Source organism: Lissotriton helveticus, chromosome 5_1, assembly GCF_964261635.1.
Source record: "Lissotriton helveticus chromosome 5_1, aLisHel1.1, whole genome shotgun sequence".
NCBI lineage: Eukaryota > Metazoa > Chordata > Amphibia > Caudata > Salamandridae > Lissotriton > Lissotriton helveticus.
Window position 1 is genome coordinate 73133079 of NC_136065.1, and position 27266 is coordinate 73160344.

Sequence of the window (27266 nt, forward strand, 5' to 3'; positions counted from 1 at the left end):
AGGTGTGCATGCACACATGTGCATGCACACCTGAATTCGGTATTTTAACACCCAATTGGATTGGGTGGTAAAATACTGAATTTGTAGGGCCTTTGGGACTCAGAAGAGTCCCACCTACATCTGAGATTTACCGAATCGGTAAAAATACCGATTCGGTATTTTACAGAATCGGTAAATTTACCGATTCTGTAAAAATATGCCCCTACGTACCAATTCTTAAATACCGGTCGGTAACGGCCGAAATCTGCCGATACCGACCGGTATTTTGGCTCCTACTTCTGGCCCTTAATCACTTGTAAAGGTCTAACCAGTAATCTTAGACTCATCTCATGGAATGTTGCAGGCTTGCGTAATAAGCTGTTTACCGGACTGGAATGATTTTATTGATGGGTATGATTTGTGTCTATTTCAGGAAACATGGTGCCTTGAACCTTTTTTATAAGCCTGGTTTCTCTTGTTTTTATGTACCTGCTACCTCGTCTGTTCGAGGTCGCCCATCTGGAGGACTCATGGTTTGGATTAAGGCAGAGCTTAATCTCAAGATCTTTCATCGTCCATGTACCTTACCGAATGTAATGAGACTTTCTCTCAAGGTCAACAAGGGCAATATTACTTGGGAACTTTTTAATATATATGCTAGAGGCACCCAAGGGGGGGCTAAATCTTCTATTTCTGTCCTCTCTGAAATGCTCCTTTCTTGTCCTTCTGACTCCTTTGTATTGGTCACCGGCGATCTAAATTGCTCATTTGAGCCTTTGGCAATGGAAGACATCTTAGGAGTTTATGAGGAGGATGCCAGATGGGGCATCTCCTCCTTGTCGCTTGTGCCAGTGAAGAAATGGTCGCCGGTGGTCATTCAAATGAACGCCTTAATGTTAGAATTTGGGCTAAGAGCTGTAAATGGCCGTACGTCTTCTGACGTAACGGGAGCAAATACAAACAATAGGGTCTCCTGTCAAAGTAGAATTGATTATATATTGGTTGATAGGAGGTCATGGAAGTTTGTGGTCGATATGATCATTATACCATCAATAGACAGTGATCATAACCCCTTGTCCCTTACAATGTTGGAAATGTGGGAAAGGAAGGTGGGCGACCCTATTACTGGATCGAGAATGCTAACAAAGGCAGTCCTACCTTCTAACTGTAATAGGTTCCTCAAATGGCCAAAGTTTATTTTGAATGAGCAAAGATTAAGTACCCTAGGTGAAATACTTAGTGATCAGACTATTAGGCTTTCTGCAGCATGTAAGGAAGAGGCTGGGTCCGTTGCAGCAGAAACTATCTATGTTGAGACTATGGATATGATTGGCACTTTGTTTGTAGACTCCAGCAAAAAGCGCCCGATGAGTGCCAAGCCAGTACAAAAGTGGTTTGACAAACTGTAGATTAAAAAAACAGTCTGATTCTTGCTATTAAAACCAATAACCGTGGTGTGGTTCGGCTGGCAAGAATGCAGTATAGACAAGCGATCCTAGATGCAAAGAGGAGCTGGGAGGATTCACATTGGGACAGTTTAAAAATAGCAAGCCAGTCCAAGAATGGCGAGCTCTTTTGGGCCTTGGTGCAAAGATCTAATGGTTGCGATTCGGACCAAATCCCCAATCATATAACCGACAGGGAGTGGTCTGAGCACTTTAGGAAGCTTTATGTAGGGGACGGCGAAACAGGTAGTATAGGGCCCCTAAGCGTCTTCATGGTAGCTGCCCCTGCTCAGGGTATTTTCCCTAGGATAGAGAAGGAGGTGGTGGCTGCTATTAATAAGTTTGTACCCGCTAAGGCCCCAGGACAAGATGGCATACCGGGCGACCTATTTAGAGCGAACGTTGAGGAATGGGCCACCTTTTTTGTATTCCTTACTAATGCCTTGCTGGAAGGTTCACCGGTCCCATATTCTTGGAAGGGGGCCAAAGTAATCCCCATTTACAAGAATGGTTCCAGGGGGAACCCTATTCAAACAATTAATGCCTCACTCATTTATACACATCCAAGTACAACGTAGACCCGGTAGAAACACAATTTCAATGCTACCAGAAATGTTATATAACATAAATTCCAAGGTCTGGACGTGTTCAATAAAAATAGAATCACACAGGAACAGAACATTCACCTAGAAAAGTGTGAAGAATAGAGAGAGCACCTCACGGTAGAACAACCCGAGGGGGTTCCCGGTTGATGATTACCGGTATACCCACTTCTCATCATTGGCAACTCTCTCTATTGTGAAAAGACAAACGTGCACTCAACAGAAGAGTAGTGCGGACGTGAGAATAGTGAAGGAAAAACACAAATAGTGACCAACGTATCAAAACACTGATACCTGTTAGAAGTGTCAAAAGTACACTCAACAGAACCCCAAACAAACCACAACACCAAGAGAAAAATAAATCATTTGTGTAGTGGTGCTTTGCTTGCTGTTACCGTTTTATTCTGATGCAGCAGAGCACTACTAATTAAAAATGGATATTTCATATACCATAAAAGTTCCTTTCCTCAAGCCGACATGTTTCATCGCTCCTTCTATGGCGATTTCATCAGGGCATATGAGGGGTTTATTATTCTCAGTCTTTTCAACCTGTACTGGACCTGGAGTGCGCTACGTCAGCACATACCAGCGTCACTCCTCAGGACACCGTGTCAGCTGTCCACGTGTCCGAAACCGTGACTCGAACTAATCACAGTCACTGTAGCCGCGTCCCTCCGGCGCTTGGTGGACCGTCGGAAGCGCCGGAGGGACGCGGCTACTGTGACTGTGATTAGTTCGAGTCACGGTTTCGGACACGTGGACAGCGTGTCCGAAACCGCTCATAAACCCCTCATATGCCCTGATGAAATCGCCATAGAAGGAGCGATGAAACATGTCGGCTTGAGGAAAGGAACTTTTATGGTATATGAAATATCCATTTTTAATTAGTAGTGCTCTGCTGCATCAGAATAAAACGGTAACAGCAAGCAAAGCACCACTACACAAATGATTTATTTTTCTCTTGGTGTTGTGGTTTGTTTGGGGTTCTGTTGAGTGTACTTTTGACACTTCTAACAGGTATCAGTGTTTTGATACGTTGGTCACTATTTGTGTTTTTCCTTCACTATTCTCACGTCCGCACTACTCTTCTGTTGAGTGCACGTTTGTCTTTTCACAATAGAGAGAGTTGCCAATGATGAGAAGTGGGTATACCGGTAATCATCAACCGGGAACCCCCTCGGGTTGTTCTACCGTGAGGTGCTCTCTATTCTTCACACTTTTCTAGGTGAATGTTCTGTTCCTGTGTGATTCTATTTTTATTGAACACGTCCAGACCTTGGAATTTATGTTATATAACATATTTCTGGTAGCATTGAAATTGTGTTTCTACCGGGTCTACGTTGTACTTGGATGTGTATAAATGAGTGAGGCATTAATTGTTTGAATACTGTTTGAGTGGGGGGCTGCCTCGCCCATTCCCCCTCCCCCTGTACCCCTTCAGATTTTGTGTCCAGGGGGAACCCTGCCAACTATCGGCCAATAAGTCTTATAGACGCTGGTCAGAAGTTGGTTGGTAGAGTTCTCCTGGAGAGGATCCTTTCATGGGCAGAAGAAAATATCATCTCACAGTTCCAGGCGGGCTTTAGGGCTTGCACAAGCACGATAGACCAGGCATTTAGGTTGGCACTCTTGCATTGGAAGGTGGTTACCATTGGCAAAGGCGGTCTTTATTTGGCGTTTATTGACTTAAAGACCGCTTTTGACCTGGTCCCCCGAGACCGCCTATGGCTGGTCCTGCAGGAGATGGGGATCCCTTTGCCCATTTTGAACCTCCTGGCCAGTATGCACGATGGAAACTACGCCCGCATTAGGTGGGGATCACAGGAGCAAAAAACTGATAAAATTCCTGCGAGTAGAGGCGTCCGCCAGGGATGCATACTGGCACCCACACTATTTACGCTTTTTGTGAACGGCGTAGTCTCCTTTCTGCTTGAAATTAACGCTGACGCCCCGGTCCTGGCAGGTGATAAAGTCCCCGCATTACTTTTTGCAGACGATACACTGTTAGTATCAAAAACCCCAGCAGGGTTACAGAAGCTGTTGGATCGCTTTTGCTTGTTTTGTAAGATGAGTGGTCTTGTCATTAACACCTCCAAAACTAAGCTCCTCTATTTCAACCCAAGCAGATCGTCTAGATCTACTTTGGCTCTTGATGGGGTGCCACTGGAGCGCGTTAAAGTTTGATTATCTGGGGATCAGAATTTCCGAAAAATTCAACTGGCAGTTACACATTGATAAAATGGCCTTAAATCACAAACGGGTAGTAGGAGTATTAGGGAGGGAACATCGTGCGTCCACCACTAGGCCCATTGCTCCTGCTCTGGAAATTTATGCTACTAAAGCCGTAGGCTGTGCCCTATATGGAGCAGAACTCTGGGGCTTTGGATGTGTAGACGTGCTGGTCACTTCAGAAAACAAGTTCTTTAGGGAGCTTCTCTCACTCCCGAGGGGCACCCCAACTAAGCCCCTTTTGAGTGATCTGGGTCGTCGTTCAATTAAGGACCTAGTCACTCTGCGTCCTCTCTTATATTGGGCCCAGTTATGGCGTACTCCAGAGCAATCCAAGTATGCCGAGGGCCTAAGAGGTCATGAATCTCCAAGGATCCCATAAGATCGGATGGTTAACTAACATAAGGAAGCTCCTCTTGGCCACTGGCCATTTAACTGTTTGGGAGTCTGGGGCAGTGTTATCAAAGGTAGAAACCAAGAGAGCTTTCTGGGCATGGGTTGACGACCAAGAGCAGAGGGACCCAAACCAAGGCAGGCTGAGGTATTTCGTCAACACAAACATACACCTCGCCTGGAGCCCTATCTGGACTTTATCACAAAGCCGAGAGACAGGACTCTTTTTATCCAATTCAGGATGGGTACCCTTCCTCTTCGTACCAGCAAATGGAAACCCCCGCACCAAACTAACGCGGATTGCCCAAACTGTGCAGGTGTCGCTGAAAATATCCCCCACCTTTTCTTCGTCTGCCCAGCTTATACAAAACCCAGATTGAAATGGCTTAAACCTGTGTGCCTGCAGCTTGAAACTAGGGACCACTCCGTTGCACTTAGAATACTTAAGGCCGATCCTAGTACAACTTTAGCCTGTGGGTTGGCTAAATTTTTGAGCTGGGCATGGTTGATCAGACGAAAGGCTTTATAAAGAATTTGTATAATTAACTGTTTTTAAACATTCACAAAGCTGTTAAAGTTTAATACATTTTTTATCTATACATTGTAAAAAAGTCTTTTAGATGAAATTGTTTTTAATGTATTTATTATGAACTGTGTTTTTAACTTGTAAATGTGCTTTTATGATATCACATATCGAAATAAAGCTTTGTTGACTTGACTATCTATATCTATCTATCTATCTCTCTATCTATATATCTATCAAACGCAACTAGTTGTGCTCTTTATCCTAAAATTAGAGAAGCATCAATTCTGTCTCAGAGAAGCGGTGCGCACCAAGCTGCACTCGGCGCCACTGAAATGGCCTTTCTTCCATTCCCAGGGCTTTTAATCTGGCAATATTGGGGATTAATGCCCTGTGATATATAGTGAGTGAAACGTGCTAAACCCATGAACTCATCCCATTTTCATTACTTTATCTGTCAGGGGCACAGAGTGCCAGCTGCAAGGGGCAAACAAACACCAGTTCAACTTTGTGGGTACAGCTCTGCCCCTCCCCCGCCAGCCGGTGGGAAGGGCACTAAATAATTACACAACAAAATGCGTTTTAGATATCTGGAAGCGCTGGGGGGGGGGGGGGAGCTTCCCACGACTGGCTGTGGGGTCTGGCCAACAGCTGTTCGGATTTGGCTCAGGGAGACCCTGGGATTTGCGAGGGAAAAAAAGAGAGAAAAGGCTTTGGCTGTCAGAGCCAGGCTGCTCTCCATGGCTTGGAAGCCGCAGACAATCAAAAGGATATCTTTATTGCTAGGTCCATGTCCTGTGCTTTAACATATCAATCTCTGTCAAAAACGGCACCTGGTATTTCAAAGTTTGCTTTTTTGTGTTCTGCATCCTGGGCTGCAGCGACCTTAAAACAATTGAGAGAGAGAGGCCCACGCGCTGGCTCCACGACGTGCCACACAACATGTGCACTGTAAAGCATGACGTGTTATAATAAAAAAACACACACCCTCAAAGATCCAATAGGAACCGAGGCTGGGAAGCAAGCAAACAGGCTCCCAAGTCCCTGTTTTGTCTCCCTCTTGCTAAGCCCACTGGTAATTAAAGTTAAGACCACTGCTTGCCATGATCAGCCAATTAAATTGCATGCTGCCTAATTTTTGGCCTAGAGAAAAAAAGTCTGGGTGCTGGCCTCCTAAAGATATTGATGTTTCCAGCTCTCACCTGGTGCTCAGACCTTCTCCTCGTTTAGCAAGAAGTGACTGTTAGCATCAGGCTCTCCCTTGTTAATAACTCATTACCTGCCGCTGCCCGCGTCCCTCAGCGGGCAGCCTGTTAGTGCCCATTAGGCAGAGCTTCTCCCACCACCCCACCCCCTTCGGCGGAAGAGCGAGTCCCAGTGGGCTTGCTAGCCCCTCCCCTGGGCGGGTACACCTGTGCGCCCAGGGGAGGGCACTCGCTTGGGGGCGGCCAGGGTATTTAGGTCACGATCATCCACTTTCACTAGCCTGCTGTCCTGATCGACACGCTGTACCCACCCTATCCGCGTACCCAGCAGCGAGGCAGGCAGCATGTAGGTTGGATGTTGTAATGTCCCCTTTATAGTTGAGTTGAGCACAGTGGGAGATATCACTGATACTGGAAATCCTCCCTCTGATCATTTCCCTAAGGGTCAGCTGAGTACTACCACTATAGAACCCCCCACATATTCCCCTAATATCGCCCCAGGCTTTGATGTATTAAAAATCCTTTCCTGGAATATAGCGGGCCTGTGTAATAAATTGGCCTGCCCTGACTGGGGGTCATACATAGACTCGAATGACATCTGTTTATTCCAGGAAACATGGGCACGGGAGGATCAACATCGTATAGGATTTGCTTCATTTTCAGTTGCTGCCAAATGGGCGGGAAAAGGTCGCCCATCTGGGGGGTTAATGATTTGGGTAGCAACTCATTTGGGCTGCAGTGTTAAAACTATGGATACAGCCTCAGATGATGTCCAGTCTGTAATTTTAGAGTGGCCGAATGGTTTCAGATTAGCAGTGGTCAATATTTACTCAAGACATGTGAAACCATTGAAGAATTATCCTCCTTTCTAACTAATATCCCTGAGGGTGCCATGTTGGTGGTGGGAGGTGATTTCAACTCCCAATTGGAAGCACTGGACGGTCTGCTCGATGCCATTAATCAGGAGGAGGATAATGTATGGAAAATCCGCCAAGTGTCAGGTCCTCCGGCAAGAGCATGGACTCCACTAGCTGTACAAATCACTTCACTGACGCTGACCCACTCGATTAGGGCATGTAATGGGCGCATAAAGTCTGATAATCCCCCTGCCTTTACTTTTTTTATCAGTCAGGGAGGAGGGCACGCCTTGACTATATTCTTGTGGAGTGCAGGGATTGGAATAGAATAGTAGACTTTAGGGTCACACAAAGGGGGGGAGAGTGATCACAATCCGCTAATCTTAGATTTCAAAATCCCGGGTGCTGATAAGGGTATTGGATCACTGCAACCTGTCGTACCTAATTTGTCTACCCTGTCAAGTAATAGACGTAGGGTAAGAAGGGATAAGCTGGTCAAAAATCCAAACGGGTTAGCCAAACTGTACACCCAGGTAATCCCAGTACTGGAGGATGTAGCGGCTCTTATTGAGCAGCATCCTGTGAATTACTTTTATGAAAAGTTGGGAAAGCTCCACAATTTATTAATAAGCACCCTCACAGAAATCTTAAATCCCTCAGGTCCAAGTACTGGAGGGGCCCCAAGGAAAACAACCTGGTATAACAAGGCATGTAGACAGGCGAAAAGTGAGCTGCTAATGGCACTAAAGCAGAATAATAGGGACCTCATAAAAGCCAAGAGGCAAGAATACCGGAACCTCATACGCCATGCTAAGACTGAATGGGAGAACGAGAAATGGGTAAAGCTAACATCAGCTCTTGCGGCTAAAGACGCACGCAAGTTCTGGCAAATTGTGAGCACTGGCTCACTCGAGCCAGAGCAGGCAGCACCCAACATTGCTGCTGAGGTATGGGAGGAACACTTTGCTAGATTGTATAAGGAGGATATTCCTGGCATGAATGTCCACTTGTCTGATGTAGCAAGTACTCTAGTCTCTGCCCCGTTGGAGCTTCGGTTCACCTTAGCGGAGGTCCGGGCGGCTATAGCTAAGCTCCCTGCGGGAAAAGCCCCAGGGCTGGATAGGGTCCTGGGGACCTCTATAAACAGGAACCCGAGATATGGGCACCCTATCTAATTAAAATCTTTAATGCAGTTCTTGGGGGAATGGCACTCCCAAATACTTGGCTGGGAGCTGAATTGGTCCCTATCTTCAAAAAGGGGTCACCTCTCCTCCCAGCCAACTATAGGCCAATCAGCCTAATAGATGTGTCGCAGAAACTTTTCACCAGGCTGATTCTGGACCGTGTTTTAGACTGGGTTGAGGAATCAGAAATTTTAAGTGATTATCAAGCAGGCTTCAGAAGGAATGTATCCACCACTGACCAGATATTCAGATTAAACATGCTTTTCTGGAAAACGGTCAAAGTCCTGGGCGGTTCGCTTTACACTGTTTTGGTCGACCTTCGTGCGGCCTTTCATGTGGTCCCACGAGGGAAACTTTGCAGTGTATTGCGCGATTTAGGTATTCCAATCCCCCTTTTAAATATTCTAATACGCCTCCACTCACAGAATTTTCACAAGGGTCAGGTGTGGGAGACAAGGCAATCTGTCATCTAGCTTTTCCGTTGACAGGGGGGTAAGGCAGGGTTGCGTTTTGGCGCCAACCCTGTTCTGCCTCTATGTCAACGGAGTTATCACCCACCTGAATACGGTCCCCAATAGAGACGCCCCAAGACTCGCTGTTGCAGGGATCTCTGCGATCATGTTCGCAGATGATACCCTGTTGCTGGCATAGACTCCAATGGGCATACAGCGAGTCTTGGATGGCTTTCTCTCATTTTGTTATGACCGGGGATTAGCCATAAATACATCCAAAACGAAATTCATGATCTTTAATCCACCGAAAACATCCCGCCCTAATCCTGCTATAGGTGGTGTTCGTTTGGAAAGAGTACAAACGTTCGAATATTTGGGATTAACTCTTAATGAGAATATGACCTGGGCACAACATCAGACTAAAACCCATCTAAAGCTCTCGCAAAAAGCAGGGGGGATTCTCAAACTTCTAAAGCAAACTATCTCCAAACCGATTTCTTCCCCTCTTGAAATCTATAAAATGCAGGCTCGGGGAGCGGTGATCTATGGAGGAGAACTGTGGGGCTACAGTTGTCTCCCAGAAATCACCACTATGGAAAATAGGTTTTTAAGGCAGTTCGTATCCCTGCGCGTTAGTACGCCCCTACTCCCCCTTAGGTTGGACTTGGGACTTAGATCACTCAAGGAAGAGTTAGGACTCAAGCCTCTTACTTTATGGAGGCATTTCTGGGTAACCCCTGAACTCCCCAGTTATAGGCGTGAGCTTGCAGAACTATTAAAAGCCCCAAACGTTTGGAATTTCCCCTGGCTAAAATATATCAGGCAGGAATTTGATAGGTTAGGTTGCCCTCTACTATGGACCAACCCTGAAGAAGCGTGTAGGGGTATATCCCGGAGGGAGTTAGTCTGCATTATGAACAAAATTTGTCTGCCTGGCTAACTAAAGCCCAAATTGGGACAATGACGAGATCATTCCTAGGTCTAAAAGATCACTATAAATGTGAGTCTGCTTTCGATATCATCAGCCCTAAGGGTCATAGGAAGCTGTATCTCCAATGGAGATATGACTCCCTGCCAATAAGAGCCTTGACCACTCGTTGGCATCCCAATGCCCCCAGAAACTGTCCTGCGTGCAGTGCTGAATTAGAGACTGAGTTACACATGGTATTTTTCTGCCCTTCCTATAAGATTTCTAGGAAGAAGTGGATCATCCCCATCTGTAAAAACCTAGGCATTAGGCAGTGTTTCCACTCCTATCGAATATTAAAAACAGATCGATCGCCAACAATTGTTTTTGCGGTTACGAAAATCTTGGCTGCCATGTGGAAAACCAGAAGACAATATGTGGCATAATGAGATGAAATGTAATCACGCAATTTGCACAGGTGTTTTGGGGCTTGTGGTGGCCAGAGGCTTTCTTGGCTGATTGGTCTATGAATTTTAGATAATGTTTTTACTTAGAATGATTTTTATGGTATGTTCACTTTGTACCCTTTTAACAATTGTAATGATGTATGATGAATTTTACTGTGTATTCTTTTATGACACCTTTTTTGTCGAAATAAAGACCAATAAAGTAATGTTTTTTTTGTGTTGCAGGCGGAGTTACAGGGCGATCTGGAGGCAGACGGGTACAGTAAGGGTACCTCTGCGGCAGACCAGTACAGTAAGGGTACCTCTGCCCGGCACAGTAAGGGTGCCTGAGCCAAAGACCTGGAGCCGCAGGGAGGTTCCGGGAAAACCGCAACGGCACCCCGTTAATCCTTCGGGCGGTTGGGGGGGCCTGACCAACCGGGGCTGTGCCATACCACGCTCCGCCCTGAAAGGGGCGGGAGTGTAAGACATGATCACGTGATCCGGAAGGGGATCAGCAAAGGTTGCACTGTACGGGCGTCGACCCACCGTGCTGGCTGGCTCATAAGGCGGGCGGGGCAGCGAGGGGCTGCCTGCCCTGGATCGTCCGTAAGATAACTCACTATACGTCATACTTTTGTTGTACGCAAATAAACCTGCAGCAGTTCTTTACCCATAATACAATGTGTCTGGTGTTATCATTATATGGGCAAATGTATTATGGTAGGGGGGAAGCGAATGACGGTGTGGGCACTAAGGGATTAACAGACCACCCATTACATATGTTTTGTGTCGGCCATGTTTTGATCCGCACGATTAAGCAGATGTTACGATTGAAAATGGATAAGTCCCGCGCTACTCCAAGCTGAAGGAGAAGAAAAAGGGTGGAGGGGGTTGTCTCCACACAACGAGCTGACAATGAGATGCAGAAAATCTTCAGAAAAAAACATTTACGACCTGCTCCATTTCAAACATTGTGCCGTTCATGAATAATTCAGTTTAATAGGAATAAGTCTGCATACTTTGAATGCCCACACCACAATCATTATCTGATTTGCCAAGCTCAAGAGCCCTCGGCGTGTACTTTGGAGCAGATAGAAAATATTGTCCTTTCTTTAATTCAAAGCAATACTTTCAGTGGGGACAAAGCCGGTCGATGAAAAGCTTATGCTGTGATGAAACACGCTATGTTGGCCATTGGCCTGCCTAAAAACGACAAATCCATGCTGGAGACGCGCTACGTTAATGGGCAAGGGCCTCTCTAAACCACACAGAAGTAGCATTTTGCTGCTCAAATCTTATCTTTTGATGTCTTTAGGGCTTTATTCATAGCATAGGCTGCCTGGGCGCCAGTCATTTGCATTGCCAGAAGCCCTGCAGCGCTTCTGCCTCGGCTCAAAAGTTATCTAAGTTTTTTTCCAAGTTTAGAAAACTTTTCCCCCAAGGAACAAGTGTTCCAAAGCGCCCACGGGCCCAAGACATTCCTTAAATTAAGATTGCTTCCCAGACAATGAGGGTCCTGCGGGGGCCCCACGAGGTGGGAGGGAGCCTTGTTTCAAAGTGGGAAGGGCAGCCTCTTGGAAAAGAAGCACACGCTCCCTGTGATTTGAGTTGAAACCAGTGTCCCGGGAGGAGTGGGCTGGTTAAGCATGAAGGTGGCCAGGCTGCCGGGCCAGCCATAGGGTCACGTTTCAATGGGTTGTTAATGGGCTGCCTGCATCCTGTCCGGTACCAGGATCACCCCAAGTGTGCATCTTCGCAGGCCATCACGTTACATGTTCAAACTGCCCAATGTTTCTTGCTTTCTTGGGCCCCAGAGCACAGCCCCTCCTTGCAGCGTCCAGTGGACGGACGCACCAGAGATGTCATAGCCCCATAATCCATTACCTTCACTGCTGCAGGGGTTTGTGGCTATCAGAAAGAATTACCCAAACGCCACAGCCACCCCAACAAACGCCATGGCCATCCCATAGGAAAGGAATGAAGGTGCCTTTTTAAACACCTGCTTAAATCAGTTGACTGTGATAGGATCAGCAGCCTGTGTCACCAATATGACTTTCATACAGTGACTATTGTCTCGTGCTCGTTCCAATGGAATGGACCGTCCAACAAAACACACTTTATTTGAACTTGTTGTGACCCTTTTACACCCCAAACAAAATAATTAAAGTAAAATAACGCACACACTGGTTTCCACATAAAATGCTCCCTCCCAAACATCCTGCCCATAGTTGTGGTGACATTTTAGATGCCTTATATGCAACAATGCTGAAAAGAGATGGTGTTCAAAGCTTCCACAATAACACGGGTGTTGCTGCCCTATAGCTTTTAGTTAATAAACTGCGTAACTCTGCTCCGGTCTCACGAAAAGTCGCTGGTGATGGACAACACAGCAGTCTGCAGCCATTGTGTAACTTAGCACATTCCGTCGTTCACTATTTTGATTGGCTGGTTGGAACAAATTTAACGTCGGTTGCCAAAAACAGTTGGGTAACATTCTGTTGGAAAGAGGGTTATTGGTAGGGGCAAATGTAGGTCTGCCACTGGCAATAAGGCCACTAACACATGATAGGACTCAGCATAGGTCTTCGAAAATTATTCCTATGCTCAACCCTTGGTAACGTGGCTGCGAGCAGACAGGCTTAACTTCAAAGACCGGTGTGTAAAGCATTTAAAACACCATTTCAGTAATTAATTAAGACACAACACAAAATAAAAATCCAACACCAATTCATAAAAATAGGTAATATTTTTATCTTTTAAATGACACCAAAACGGAAATATTCCACTGTAGGGAACCAGAGATATGAATTTTTAAAGATTAGGCTCTTTCTAGTGCTTAGAAACCAACAGCGCCCCTTTCAGTCATTTCGTTTTCTCTCAGGGACACACCTTTATAAATAATTCTGAAGAATTTTCTCACCACTGTGGTGGGCCGCCTTCTTCAGCAAGCGGGGCCCAGTTAGAACACCTTCCTGGTGTTCTGCTTGCAGGTCCCAAAGTATCCCACACACAATCCAAGGTTCTGGAAGAGGGTCCTTGAAAGTGTGAAATTTCAATTCCGCAATCTACTTGAACAAAACCCTTACAAATCCACTGGTACTCCAGGCTTTGAATTCTTTGTGGAGCTGTCCAAATGAGCTCTGTTAACCTGTAGCTTGCAGGGAGTTTAACGCTTAGTCCTTTGGCAGCAAGGTAATCCACAGGGCTGTAGTTTCAGATGGTGTACTCTTCAGAGGTCAGGCCTTAGAGTTCCTTGCACAGCAAAAATGTTTCAGCAGGGCACTTCTTGCTTCAGTAAGTTTCAAGCAGCAGATCTGGAGGGCTCTGCCCCTCTCAGATACTTATTCAAAATTCTCTGGGTCAAGCACCAGCTCACTGCTGACCAATGAGAGCAGGGCAACTCCTCATAGTTATGACCACATCCTGTAGAGTGGCATTAGTTTGTCGAAGAGTGCATCATTCTTCCAATTCCATAATGGCAGATTTTTCCAGCAAGGAGGTAAGAGCTGGCTAAACACACCCCCTACCATCTGCACATGCCTTCCTTAAGCCTAGGACTGACTCTGGGTCAAAAGCTGTCACAGTGGACTGAAACCCTGGCCTCCCATCTGCCTTTGAAGAGCGTAGTTTACGACGCCACCTCCTGGCCTGGCATTCCTATAGAACAGCACACTGCCCTCCCAGCAACCTGGCTAATCCACTTAAATCTGACCAATCAGGGCAGACCACTGGAAGGCTGAATTGGGACTTACAAACAAGAAAGTCTCATAACTTATTGCATGTACACTTTAGGAGAAATTCAACAATATAATATTGTTGGAATTACTACGACCATTCTGGGAAGTCTTTGAATGGTCCGGCTAGTCTTCTCCTATCAATATTTATTAATCAATCACTTCCTACCATGTTAGCCTATGGGCCATGGGGTTTGCAATGGGGAAAATGACTTGCACCACTTTTCACAACTAGGGCTTATAAAACCATATTTTGTAAGTATTTCCCTAATTTCTACCGGACCCCACCCCCTGTGCAACTAGGGGAGACTTCAGGGGTTCTGAATCTGCAGAAATATTGCAGATCCTCCTTACCCAATTCTTCTAGCATCAAAGTCGAATTTGAGCCCCTCTTTAATACAATGTGGGGAGTGAAATGTAAAATTTAACTTTACCCAGGCATATAAAAACTCATTTTATAAGGGCGCTCCTTGTAGATAACTGACCCCCCACCCCTGGGATACCTAGCGGTGACCCTGGGGGTCCCTAATATGCAAAAACATGGTAGGTCTGTAATTTTTAAGGGCCCCTACCCCCAAAGTCGAGTGTGGGCACAATTTAAGGTTTAAAAGCTGTCCTGGGCACTAGTGCAGCTTTTAAACTGAACTCAGGCTTCAGCAGTGCACACATGATGGTGCAGAGAATCTGCTGGCCTCTAAACTGCCATGCCCCAGGATACTGGAGACTTCTAGGTAGTTTCAATCCCCTGCCCTATAACATACTAGGGGCTTATGGGGTAGGTCATGCCAACTACAGGGGTACCCCACCATACCATAGTGTACCCTAGTGTATGTTGGGTGTCAACTGTATTCTAATGTGTTCCAAGACCTAGACACATGTGAAATGGTCCAAAAAATCCAACAAGCCACTCCTATAAAGGGACACTTGCTTGACCCAATTTTTTCAAATATTATAGACTTGATTACCAAGGATCCGAGCCCAGTGGTCAGACCACTTTATTATACCATTCACGTGGAATTCCCCACCATCTCCATCTCTGAATCACTATCGCTAACTGAACCTTCCTCTCAAGGGATCATTCCTGAACTCTCCTCTTTCTCCCCGCTTACTGAGGAATTGTTACCTCCTCTCAATGCAATAAAAAGTGGCTCGCCGCTTGATCCTGCTCCAATTAACATCCTGAAATTAGTTCTGCCCATTATTGCCACTCCAGTCATCAATCTGATCAACTCCTCGATCGAAGCCGGTATAGTCCCACTGGATTGGAAAATGGCCATGGTTAAACCACTGATAAAAAAAAAAAAAACTTGGACCCTGGAGACCTATCCAATTACCGCCCTATCTCTCTTCTCCCGGGCATCAGCAAACTGGCAGAAAGATTTGTAAATCGCCAACTGTCGTCATTTCTGGAAGCCTTTAACCTACTCCATCCTTCCCAAACAGGCTTCCGCCCTGGGTAAGGGACGGATACGGCACTTCTAAAGGTGGTTGAAGAGTCTAGGAGGATTCTGGACACAGGTGGCAGCGTGGCCATTATCCTCCTAGACCTCCGCGCCGCATTTGATATGGTAAATCACCGTATACTCTTAGCCCGTCTAAACAAACTTGGAGTCTCGGGAAAAGCCCTCTCATGGCTGGAATCCTTCCTTCAGGAAAGGTATTTCAGGGTATTTGAAGGGGATTGCCACTCATCACCGATGCCTCTGCAGTGTGGGGTTCCAGAGGGCTCCTCCCTCAGCCCCACACTTTTTAATGTGTACATGTCCCCCTTAGCTGAGATAGTGGCCCCTTACGGAATTGAATTAATCAGCTATGCCGATGATACGCAGCTCGTGGTCTCTCTAAACCAGGCAGATCTATCCCACATGAGTCTGAGTGACTGTCTTGAGGAGGTAGCAAAGTGGATGGGCCAGTCTCAGCTCAAACTTAACAACGAAAAGACCGAACTGATGTTATTGGGCAGGAAGTCACCATTCAATTCCCCCACTTTATGGCCCCCTTCTATGGGCCCTGGTCCTACCCCAAGAAGTGTGATCAAGAGTTTAGGACTCTGGTTAGATGAGGATCTCTCGTTTAAAGTACAAGCCAGAAAAACAGCGGCTACCTGTTTCGGCCTGTTAAAATCCATACGCAAAATCCTTCCCCAATTGCCTGATAATGCCAAAAAAATCCTAGTTCAAGCCCTAATACTATCTAGGCTTGACTATGGAAACGCGCTCTACCTGGGAGCTCCGGCCTCTGTGATCTGTAAACTTCAGGTAGTCCAAAATTCAGCAGCGATACTGCTGACGAGCACCAACCATCGCTCCTCAGCCAAACCAGCGCTAAGAACCCTCCATTGGCTACCGATAAAAGAACGGATACACTTTAAGGCCCTCTGTATCGCCCATAAAAATCTTCAAGGCAAAGGTCCCCCGATCCTTACTAATCTGATTAAACCATACAAAATACCCAGGAACCTGCGGTCTAATGACCTCAATCTGGCAGAAGTCAACAGAATCAATAAGGCTCGATCCGGTGGCCGCCTTTTCTCTTACAACACTTCAAAGCTATGGAACTCTCTGCCTCTCTCCCTCCGTCAGGAATCCAACTTCCTTATTTTTCGCAAGAAAATAAAGACATGGCTTTTCCCCGGAAACTAACTAAATAATTAAGATCACACCTTTCTATTCTCAGACATTTTGCCTTTCCTGTGGTTCCAAGCACTGGGATGCTCCCGGGTAGCCATGCGCTATAAAAGAACAATTTTCATTTCATTTCAGCTTGGCACTGGCCCTGGTTAAACAGAGCCCAGAGTCAGTCAGAGTCAGTTACCACCAGTTCCAGTCAGCAAAAAGTTAGTGGGTGCCCAGGGCACAGGATGACTTTGCAACACATACCTATAAAAGGGACAATGTGTTTGAGAGATACAGAAATATGTCTAAAAAGCATATTGACGATCCATTACGTTCCATTTAAGAGATCCTGGAATTAGTGACTCAGACCGGAAACTGGGATTTTGATGTCTATTTGTGATAATAAGTGTAGACTAATTTAAGTGATGCTTCAATGAACACTTACTACAGGGTGTATATAATATTACAATTATCTGGGAAGGTATACAACTATAAAAAAAAAACACATCCTGGAAACTTCCCAGAAAGGGACCCTGAAGCCAGCGTCGGATTGGTAACGCGGGCACTCTGGCAATGCCCGAAGGGCCGGTATCCAAATTACAGCCGTTGGCTGCTTTTTTTAGCAGCCTGGGGGCCGATTTGGGTGGTTTCTGTATTGTTTGATGCCGCCAGCGGCCCAGTGGGTGCCTGAGTGGCCTTTCAGGAGGTAGATGGGCGTCCATTACCTCCCTTTTAGCAACCTCCGAGGTGGCACTCCTTTTCCCTCGCTGGCCCAGCCAATTCATATATGCATACTGAGTAGGGACAGGGGACCTGAGCAAAAGAGGCCTCACTTTGACTGAATTAGCCATAAAGACGTCTTGCAATGACTTTTTTGTGTTCCGCCAAAGCCGAGAAATATTACGCTTAAAATGAGGCATTGTCCCCAGCTTTTCCGTGCCCCAAAGAAATGTTACAGTGCTGATTTATGGCCCTGTCTCTTAGACATCTGCCCTCGGCAGCCGGGGCTGCGGAGGGGGTGGTCTTTTTACAACGTGGCCGGCACAAAAGTTCCCAGTCTCTGCAGTGGGCGCTTTATCAATGCTTTTTCATCTGAAAATACTTCGGAGCATAGAATTGTCATGCGGGGGCTTTGATGGTCAAGTTTGTTGTTTAACTGGAGCCTGTTGCAAAGTCCAGTTCCTTGCTCGTGCCCCCGTGGCGAAGTCGAAAAGAGAAGTTTTTACCTTTACCACCGAGCAGTGCTGCAGTGGCGGCTGGTGACATTTTAAAGTGGTGTGCGTAAAAATTCCTGATGAGGGCCCACTGGCAAGTGAGCATAGCTTACGAGGCCGAGTGGTATAAGGAAGTTGGGGGGGGTTCTCCCCCCACAGAAATGTTTTGAAGATAGAGTGGAGAAGTGATGAATTTTCAAGCAAATTTAAGAAAGCACGAAGGTTAAAAGGCAATTGTGAAAGTGTAGTTATGGCATCAATAAAGAGATTTCATGATAATGACATAGGTAGCTGCATATTCTGCATAACCACAGTTCACCTCCCTGGTTATTGACACAACTGCGTGAGCTACCATGCTCCACACATCGAAGACTTAAAGCATGGCATATCATATTGAGTAAATGTGATCCTCATGGTTGAGCGAGGCTGAGCATTCAGTACCCAGTGTAAGAAGCACTTTTTCATTAGTGCACTCAACAGTGCTGTTATGATTCTGCTTTGCCCAATTTAGCACTCCCTGTCAATCCTTCTACTACTCATCAAATGTAAATGTAGGCCAGTGCCAGACAATGTCCAGTGGTTAAAAAAAGCCATACGAAACCAGAAGAGCAACAAGAATGAAAGTAATGGGGACCTGTACGTCGGAAGCCAAGGTACAACAACACAGATGAGATTAGAAGGGGAAGGGAGCAGAGGTGGTTTGAACTGCAGCAAACACACATTTGAAAAAGTGCTGTGGATGCTCTGCCTGTCTGCCACTCCTACAACTGCATCCAACTCTCCGAGGTGGAGTTGGCAGGGCTGACCTTTTCTTTGCAGCCATGAAAGAGAAAGCCTACACTGGCAAGAAGTCATTTGTGCTGTACACCGGCAAGAGCATTCTCAAGAATGTCCTCGCATTGGTGAACACGAGGGCACAGCACCATTTCCCATTTGGACACTTTGCACCAGTGCTAATTCAGACCAAGAAACATGTGTCTTCCCTCCCTATCTGTGCAACTCGTTGAGCATGGGCATGGTGCTGGACCCTGGAAAAAGGAGGAAAGGCCGAGATTGGAGTGGAATGGAGCTTGGCTGGACAGCTTTAGAATTGAAAATAGAAGGCCAACAGGCTGCAGATGAGGATTGAAACGGGTTAAATTCCTGAAGGTTCAAACTTTTTCTTATTTTTCAAAATGCAGGACTACAAGTGCCAGAGAGCCCAGGGAAAGGAACTGGGGGACAAATAAACTACACTTAACAGGGATCTGGCTGACATAGCAAATACAGTGTTAAATATGCAATTCATAACCACGCCAGGACTGAATTTATTTCCATCTCCGTTACTCATAGTAGTGTATAGTGATACCTTCACATCAAGCTGGTCGTAAAAGTGACCGCTCTGGCAGGAAAATCCTAGTCTTAAATTTGACAGGTTAGTCTTAAAAAATTTGACAAGTCTGGCAGCAAAACCCCTAGTCTTAAACTTCTGTCTGGAAATTTGACAGCTCTGGCAGGAAACCCTGGTCTTAAACAGTCCCTGGCCTTAAACAGGCCTGGTTTTAAAAGGGGGTGACATGTAGGGATATTCCCAAGAAGTAACAGGCTGCAAAACATGAGGTAATTGTGTACATGTTTAAAAGTGCATAGGAAAGTGTGTGCATGTAGGCTGGAAATGTCTGTGCATGTTTAAAACTGGGGGGTTGCAGACAGCTGCAGGCTGAACAGCTGCTGAGCAGGCCTGAGTCCCCATCCCAGTGTGTGGGAGGTGTTTTTTATGTTTGGGAAAAAAAAGGGGAGCTTTTAAAATGTAGCTGTTGGGAAACCCATAGTGTGTTTTAAAAAGCACAAGCCATGTTCACTTTCCCAGGAAGGCTTGGGCCTGTTATAAAATAATAAACCACAGCAACCCCTGAGCTTTGAGATGTTGAAAAAGACAGATGTCGTGTAGAGGCAAAGCTTCCCATGATGACCTGAAACAGGGTGCCAGCTGTTAGGATGTAATGCACACACCCTCAAAGCCCCTGGTCCCAAACTTGACGGGATAGTCCCAATTTTGACAGCCTAGTCCCAAACTTGAAATACTGGCAGGAATTTTGACAGGTTAGTCCCAAACTTGACAGGCATGGCAGGAAAACTCGCCATGCATTTTTTAAAATTTGTCGAGTTTAAACATAGTCTAACACAAGCTTTTCTGGTGTGAGCCCCTGCTACTGTAGGCCTGTAGTGGATACAGAAAACGTATTTAAAGCATATTTGTCAGCTACTACATTATTTTCAGACAGTACAGCTCAGAAATAGCAGTCAAAGGGCAACTATTTTTATTTCTGATCTTTGTTGTCTGAAACTAAAGCACCAATTTCGAGAAATATCATGATACTTCCCAGCATCTAAATAATTCATAGTTAATATTTAGGTTCTGAACAGAGTACAGGGAAGTTGTTTGGGATACCTATTGCTATAGCAGGAGGAGAGATAGCACTGAATATACAATTGTGGCACACCTGCTCCATGGCATACATGATGTGTTCACACAATAAATAAGTGTACATACAAAATCAACACAACTAAAAGGTACACTGCAAATGTGTCTTCAATCCCCAATTGTGTAGATTGTGTGCTGTATGTAGCATGTGTAACATTACACACGGACACATTCATTTTTTGTGTGGTTTAGACACGTGGAGGTTAACTGCTTAAAGTCATCAGGCCTTAAAAGAGTGGTGCGCTTCTTTGGCATGATTCTAAAATCTGTGACGCCTTTCTCAACAGCGTCTGTGAACCCTGCTTTGAGAGGAAACTCTAGGAAGGCATCAGGATGCCGCCGGACTAGAGCTGCAAAATGCCTCTCTGCGCATAACAAAGGGACAATTAGCATCACAAGAGATCCCCCTTCTCTTAACTCTGACTGGGGGATGGGTCCTGCCTCTAACACACCTTTCTACAGAGACGTAGCATAGGATGCCGGTGTGGAAACATAGGCTGTCTCTGCAGAGCCTAAATCTGCGAGCAGTTATACAAACAAGTGCAAGTGTTAAGGATGTATGATTTAAAGGTGCAGCATAGTTTACCGTGTATATTATTTCATTTTGTACTTAAACATACGGCAGGTCCATGGCGAGTTTGCACAGACTGAAAGGGTTACATGCCTCTCCGCTCTCTTCACCAGCTGAACGTTTTGGAGTTATGGTGCTGAGGTTATTTAAGCTGCTTGCATCTTCAGTAGTGCGCACTACAAACAGGGATATGTGAGTAAACAAAAATTATATTGCTGGGGACTGGAACACATAATGGGGTGACCAAAGAGAAATCCAGGAAAGTAGAGGATGTGGGGAAATGACCTGAGCGGCTGTCTTTAAGAACTGGGGAGTGTTGGAATCACGGCACAGGAATCAATATCTTCTTATTCTGGAAGCATGTAAAGACTGCTCATTCTGCCCGATTTAACAACAATGATATTTTAGCATGGCTTCAGCACCAAACTATTTCAGGTCTTCTGATGAGGGCAATTTAAAAATGCTGTTATCGCTAAGCTCTCATTGAAGGCTCATTGTTAGAAATTTGTTTCTTTTACAGTGTCAAAGTTGCAGAAGGCTTACATGAAAGTAAAAAAATTATTAACATGACGCATTTTTACAAATGCCTGATGATTAGGGCTCTGTGCAATTCACATTATTTGCTTTTAAAACACAAAAGCTTTTAGTTTTGCTCTATAGCGTGTAGACAAGGCCCTTTCCTCAGTCTACCATTGAAGATGTTAAAATATGTGCCTTGAGAGGAAGATCATGGCAGGACTTCGATATGGACAGCTATCAACGTGTAAATAGGCATCTGTGCATTACAAGGACCATTAGAATATTAAGAGGTCGTGTTCCGGGATCTCATGAAGTCAGTTGCAGACTGGAGGAGGGGTCCTGTTGCAAGGAAAACACTTTTGAGGAACAAGAAGCATCAGGTGCTTCTGATCTGAGACCCTGACTGCAGCAAGGATGGGGCTATAGTGCTAAAAAAAGAGGCTGACTGATCATAGCCTCCTGCTCAGCGAGAGTTTACATTAAAAACAATAAAACATGTGCAATTTTAAAGCACATAGCATATTTAAATGTATCTATGTTTTCTAGCTATAGTTATACATTTAGAAATAATTCCTTCTACATCTACAAATGTCTGAGGCATTGTTACTTAGTAAAGGGACAAAAATTTCTCAGATCCCTTCAAAAGCTGAGTACATATTTGTAGCTTTTTCATAAGGTTCTCACGTTGAAGTTAATTGAGGGTCTGGTATGTGGAATATGGGAGTAGGTGCAAATGGTAAGCTCTAGTGTAATATGGGAGGGAAGAGGATGACTTACATCCAACATTTATAAATAGAGAAAAGAATAGTTGAGATTTAGGAAGATGAAGTGTCCACAGACCCCGTCGATGCAGGGTCAGATGGCAGTAATAAAAATGCACAGCGGACTACACTGACAAGCACATTCAAACAATTTTGCTTCTGAAACTTTCCAGTTTGCAAAGCAGGCTGCAAAGATTAAGTGTAGAGTTTGAAAACATTTGTCCAAGATAAGAACGTCCTAGGACAGGGGAGAGATGAGGAGAAAGAAAGAGACATGGATAGAGGGAAACTGAAAGAGGAAAAGACAGAGAGATACATACAAAGTCAGAGAAAGAGAAGAAGGGATGTGAGAGAGACAGCACACTGCAAAGATAAGTCAGGGGGAGTCAGATTGAGAGAACAGGATAAAAAGAATGGTATAGAGAAAGACAAAAGGGGAGAGACATGGGAGAGAGACGGGGGAAAAGACAGAGAAATACATTTGCAGACATGGAAAGACCGAGATAGAGAATGCCAGGAAGAGGCAGAAAGACAGTAGTACTTCTCATGATGGGTAATATGTTTATGAACAAGATTTTCTTGCCTTAATTCAGACTTTACAATCACTTCAGGGCAGCTGCCCCTTGCATGTGATTGGAACTATTGGAAACGGCACCAAGAGGCACAACCAAACATCTAAGCTTAAATATGCCTTATAACCAGGGGGCAACTAGAATTGTGCAACGGAGGCTGCCTGCTGGATGTCTGCAGACCGGTACATACAACCAAGATTGATCACTCCTTTCTATTGTATGCCAATTGCACCAAGGGAAGAAAATGCGTCCATCACTGGCTCACTGCTGCCAAATGTTTTGCATTGATACATCCATGTGTGCACACTATCGGATCACTCTCCAGAGACCTTAATCCTTGATTGTATCCAGGCTGCCCTTCTACTCAAATCATGGAAAATTAACCAAGAATAAACTTACTGTCGAAATGAATGAGCTACAAACCATAGCATGACATATCCGTTGGAAAACAGCGTAGCCTCATAGGAAGCAGATAGGACTTCTCTACAAGTGGGAACAGAAGTGACTTGAATCTTCTTTCAAGACCTATCACCTAGATACAAAAGACACTCCAACGCCTGAAACAGAAAAGTGCTAAGATCTCTCTTAACTCACTCTTTACCCCCCAGAGCGGGTCATTCCCTTATTCATCTACAATGGCAAATGTATTAAGAAGGTGAAAATTCTATATGCACTTAGCAACTCAACCTTGCACTCTCTGCGTTACCTGTCATCTAATATAACCAGGGCATCGTATAAAAGCACCCCCAAAACCAGGGCCACCAGAATTATGCAGCTTAAGAGTGCCAAATTATACAGCAGAGTTAAGTAAATTATGCATCAGATTTGAGTAAATGATATGGCAAGAAAAATCTAATTATGCAACATAAAGCAGCACATTTTGTAATAGTATTACGTCATTATTTAGTAATTTGTAAACTTGGAAACACTGTCGGGGTATCGGTTGCATCTCATTACAACCTGTTTAACACCAATATAGCAATAAGCAACAGAAAGGTGACCATTCCAGCTTTGCAAAGGGCCTTTCACCGAGCAGCAACACGTGTCGCTTCATTTTTTTATAACTTTTGAACAGTTTGAGCTAGAAACTACTTTTTTTGTTAATATCTGCAGATCATGTGGTAGATTATGGCTTATGTGTCAAATGTGACAAATCTATAATGATGTGAAAATCGCTGCAGCTTCACAATTGAATAAACCCAATGGCCTTACTCAAAGCATACATTAGATAGTTACTATATAGAGTTGTATATTACAGGGATTGGGTAAACCAAACCTGTAGAGGAATGGGGAAACCACATCTGTAGAGGAAGATTTCTTTTCCTGGCAAGACATACCTCAAGTGGAAACAGAGAAGAAAGCACTACTAGAAAGAAAATATCAGAGGATGAAATTACTAACCCGTCACTTAACGGCAATTAACCCAATTGTTGGAGAAAGATACTATAAGTTGGGCAAAGCACAAATGCCTGACATTCATGATTCACTCACACAAGGAAGATGAATCCACTGGTACTTGGATTGTTGTTGTACAAGGCTTTAGGTTGTGTTCATCTCAAACCCATCAGGGGCAACTTATAAAGTGGCCGCTATCTCCAAATATTTTTTTAATCAATGTATTGTTGAAGACTCTGGTTAAATTTCTAACAGGCATATGGTCGCCCATCATACCCCTAGTCACAAGTGACATTTCTTAATAGATGGCGGCCCAGTGGTACCGTGGACAAATGTATCCACTTTGGGAATCTTTGTTTTATCTCAAGGGAACAGGTTTTGAGCCCAGGGGGCCAATCAGATCTTCATAATTCTGAAGTCAATAGAAAGACTAATGCTGTACTATTGTAGGGTAACAAACATATTATTTTAACATCAAGAGACCTAAGGGTACAAGTGCATTTTAAAATAATTATTTGTCCTTGGCTTATCATTCCAAAAACAACATGGGACATTGTGTCTTCTGTTATGGCTCAGCATGGACACCGTGGAAGAAGCTATATTTATCTCACTGGATGCCGAAGAGGAATTTGTTTGTTATATGGGGTATCGGTTCCTAGCACAGCCCGCCCTACGTCCCCTCTATTCATAATTTTCATTTTTGTACATTTTAAGGCTAACTGGAACGGTAGTATACCATTAACCATGTCAAGAGGACCCACTAGGTTTTGAATTGGAGTGGAGACAGAATAATCTTGAGTTTTTAGGAATACTTGTTAATTGAGGGTTCAAGCACAATATTGATAATAATCAGACATCCTTAATCTCTGAGAAGACCAATGTCTTTATACAAAGATCCATCTTACAGTTGACTCTTTAGAGGAAGGCCTAAACAGTGAATATGGTGGGTGGTCCACATTTTGCCTGCTTGTTAGGATTGATCCCCCTGCTCATCCTAATATTTCTACTTCACCAGGTAGACAAAGATATACTATTCTTTGGGGGTACATAAAACACACCAAACTCTTCTAAACTAAGGGCCGCTATGCAGTCATGCGGTATATCATCCTGTGATTAAACAAGTCAACTCAATTGGATGTTACAATATCATCTACAAAAATATTACCTGACCTATTTATTGTCTCCTTAATATTGTTCACAGAAGTATATTCCCACTGGATGTAGATTTACTATTTTTAACTCCATTGGGGGGTAATGCTATTTGAAAATGTTTGTGACACAGTATTTACATGATATTCTGACAACGATATTGCTGTATCATATGTTTCAATTGTCACAGATTGCTATCTTGCTACCAAACTCTTAGACCTAATCAATAACGGCCCGACTAGATAGATGACAGATTCTACCCCAAAGGTATACCACACATGTACCATGATTCCCCACTCAAGATAGCAATGGACAACCCACTCGTATGACCAATGATCCTAATCTGGAAAGCTATTCATAAGCCTCTGACCATGTCACACTTTTAAACTCCATCTGAGTGGAAAACCAAATGGGGTAAAACATCAAATGTGTGGTAACCATACCTCTTCATGAAAAATGATGCACGTGTGCGAACCACAGTATCCAGAATGAAGGACTGTGTGTTATGTTGTTTTATGCATTAGTGTTGCAAAAAAATACCTAACACAGAGCAAAAATTAATTTGTATTTGCAGCCTGCAAAATACTACTTTTAAATGAGTGGGAAAGAAATATGCAACATGGTGTAGTAATGATCTTACAATGTTGCAAGCCTTTTAATGTATTGCTAAATGTTAAATGAAACATATTTCCCACTGTAGGATTTTAACTGGATTTACCGTTGTTGACTAAATCGGGCTATGCAGCGCACTTTGGTAAATAACTAAAGCCTTTCATGGATAATTACCTTAACGTTGATGCACATTATGTATTTTCAGTATTAATTTTCGAGAATCTAGTTCTTAAAACTCACCAGCCCTTACGGGGAAATCTTTTTTCTGATGACTCTTATGGATAAATACAGAACCAAATGTGTTCCTTAGAATGCAAAGCGTGCCTAAAATAGTGCTGTTTTGTACATTCAGTGAAAGAATTCCAAATATAATACCAAATCTTTTTCAGTCGGGTAGCACAGTAGTCTTTGGGGTGCCAATGTTAGTTGTAAGTAAATAGCCAAGTAAATGTTTTTAGACACTAGAAATTAAGTGAAGTAGTTCTGATGGTTCAGTACTTTATTCATGAACACTGCCAAACACCCATTCAAAAAACCCTTGAGGATCGACTGGTGTGGATTGTTCTGCTACACCTTGAGGACTCCTGCACCAACAACCAAGTCAAAAAAACCTTTGGGGGAGTGACTGGCGTGGATTGCTTTTGCTGTACCTTGAGGATTTCTGCACCAACAACCAAGTCAAAAAACCATCGGGAGTGCCTGACCAGGATTGCTTTGCTGTACCTTGTGGATTTCTGCAACAGCACCTATTCAAAACCCTGGGGGAGCGACTTGCGTGGATTGGAGGCACTGAGCCAACCCTTGGGAACTTAAGGCAAGAATGGACCTGAGCAACTTCTCCCAGATTGAAGCCTCCTGTGACAGTTTAAGGAAGGTAAATAAAGGATGGCGCAAGGATGTATGATTATGTGGTATTTAAAGTATACAAAACTGTATTTTTGAAAATGCTAAATAGTACTATGTAGAATTGTTTGTAAACTGTTAATGTTTAAGGCGCGGCGACATGTTTAATGTGAATAATGGTGACAACGAAGTTTTTTTACAAGACGTGAAATGTAATGTAAATGTATTTAAAATGAATAAAGGCTTTGTTGAGGCATAGAGTTTAAAGCTATGTGTGTAGGCATTTAATGTTAATAGAGGCTGTGTTGTTGGGCTGGCGCAGAGTTTTGCAGGGTTTGTATTTAAGGGGCATAATGTTGTAGGTCTTAGGAGGGTACATGCAGAGGGGGAAACGTGTATTTTACAAAGCATAGAAACATTTTACAAGGATGTTGTACATTTAGTGCTAATAAATGTTAGAGGCTTTGAGGCGTTGGTATTGCAAGGTTACCATAGGGTCTTTAAATAGTATACATGGCATACAATTCAAAATAAATAATGCATTATTGTACTCCCCAAACCGTTGTTTTGCGGGTCAGAAGTATTGGTCTGG

The 27266-nt window shown here is 44.3% G+C and overlaps 1 long non-coding RNA gene across 3 annotated transcripts in view; it reads left to right on the forward strand.

Moving 5' to 3' along the window:
- The window catches only part of LOC144754143 (uncharacterized), a 213515-nt gene extending 202614 nt beyond the window's left edge, over positions 1–10901 (forward strand). For all 3 annotated transcript variants that reach the window (XR_013594671.1, XR_013594672.1, XR_013594673.1), the window contains exon 7: positions 10469–10901. This is a non-coding gene — a long non-coding RNA (uncharacterized LOC144754143). The remainder of the gene's footprint in view (positions 1–10468) is intronic.
- Positions 10902–27266: the final 16365 nt, after the last annotated feature.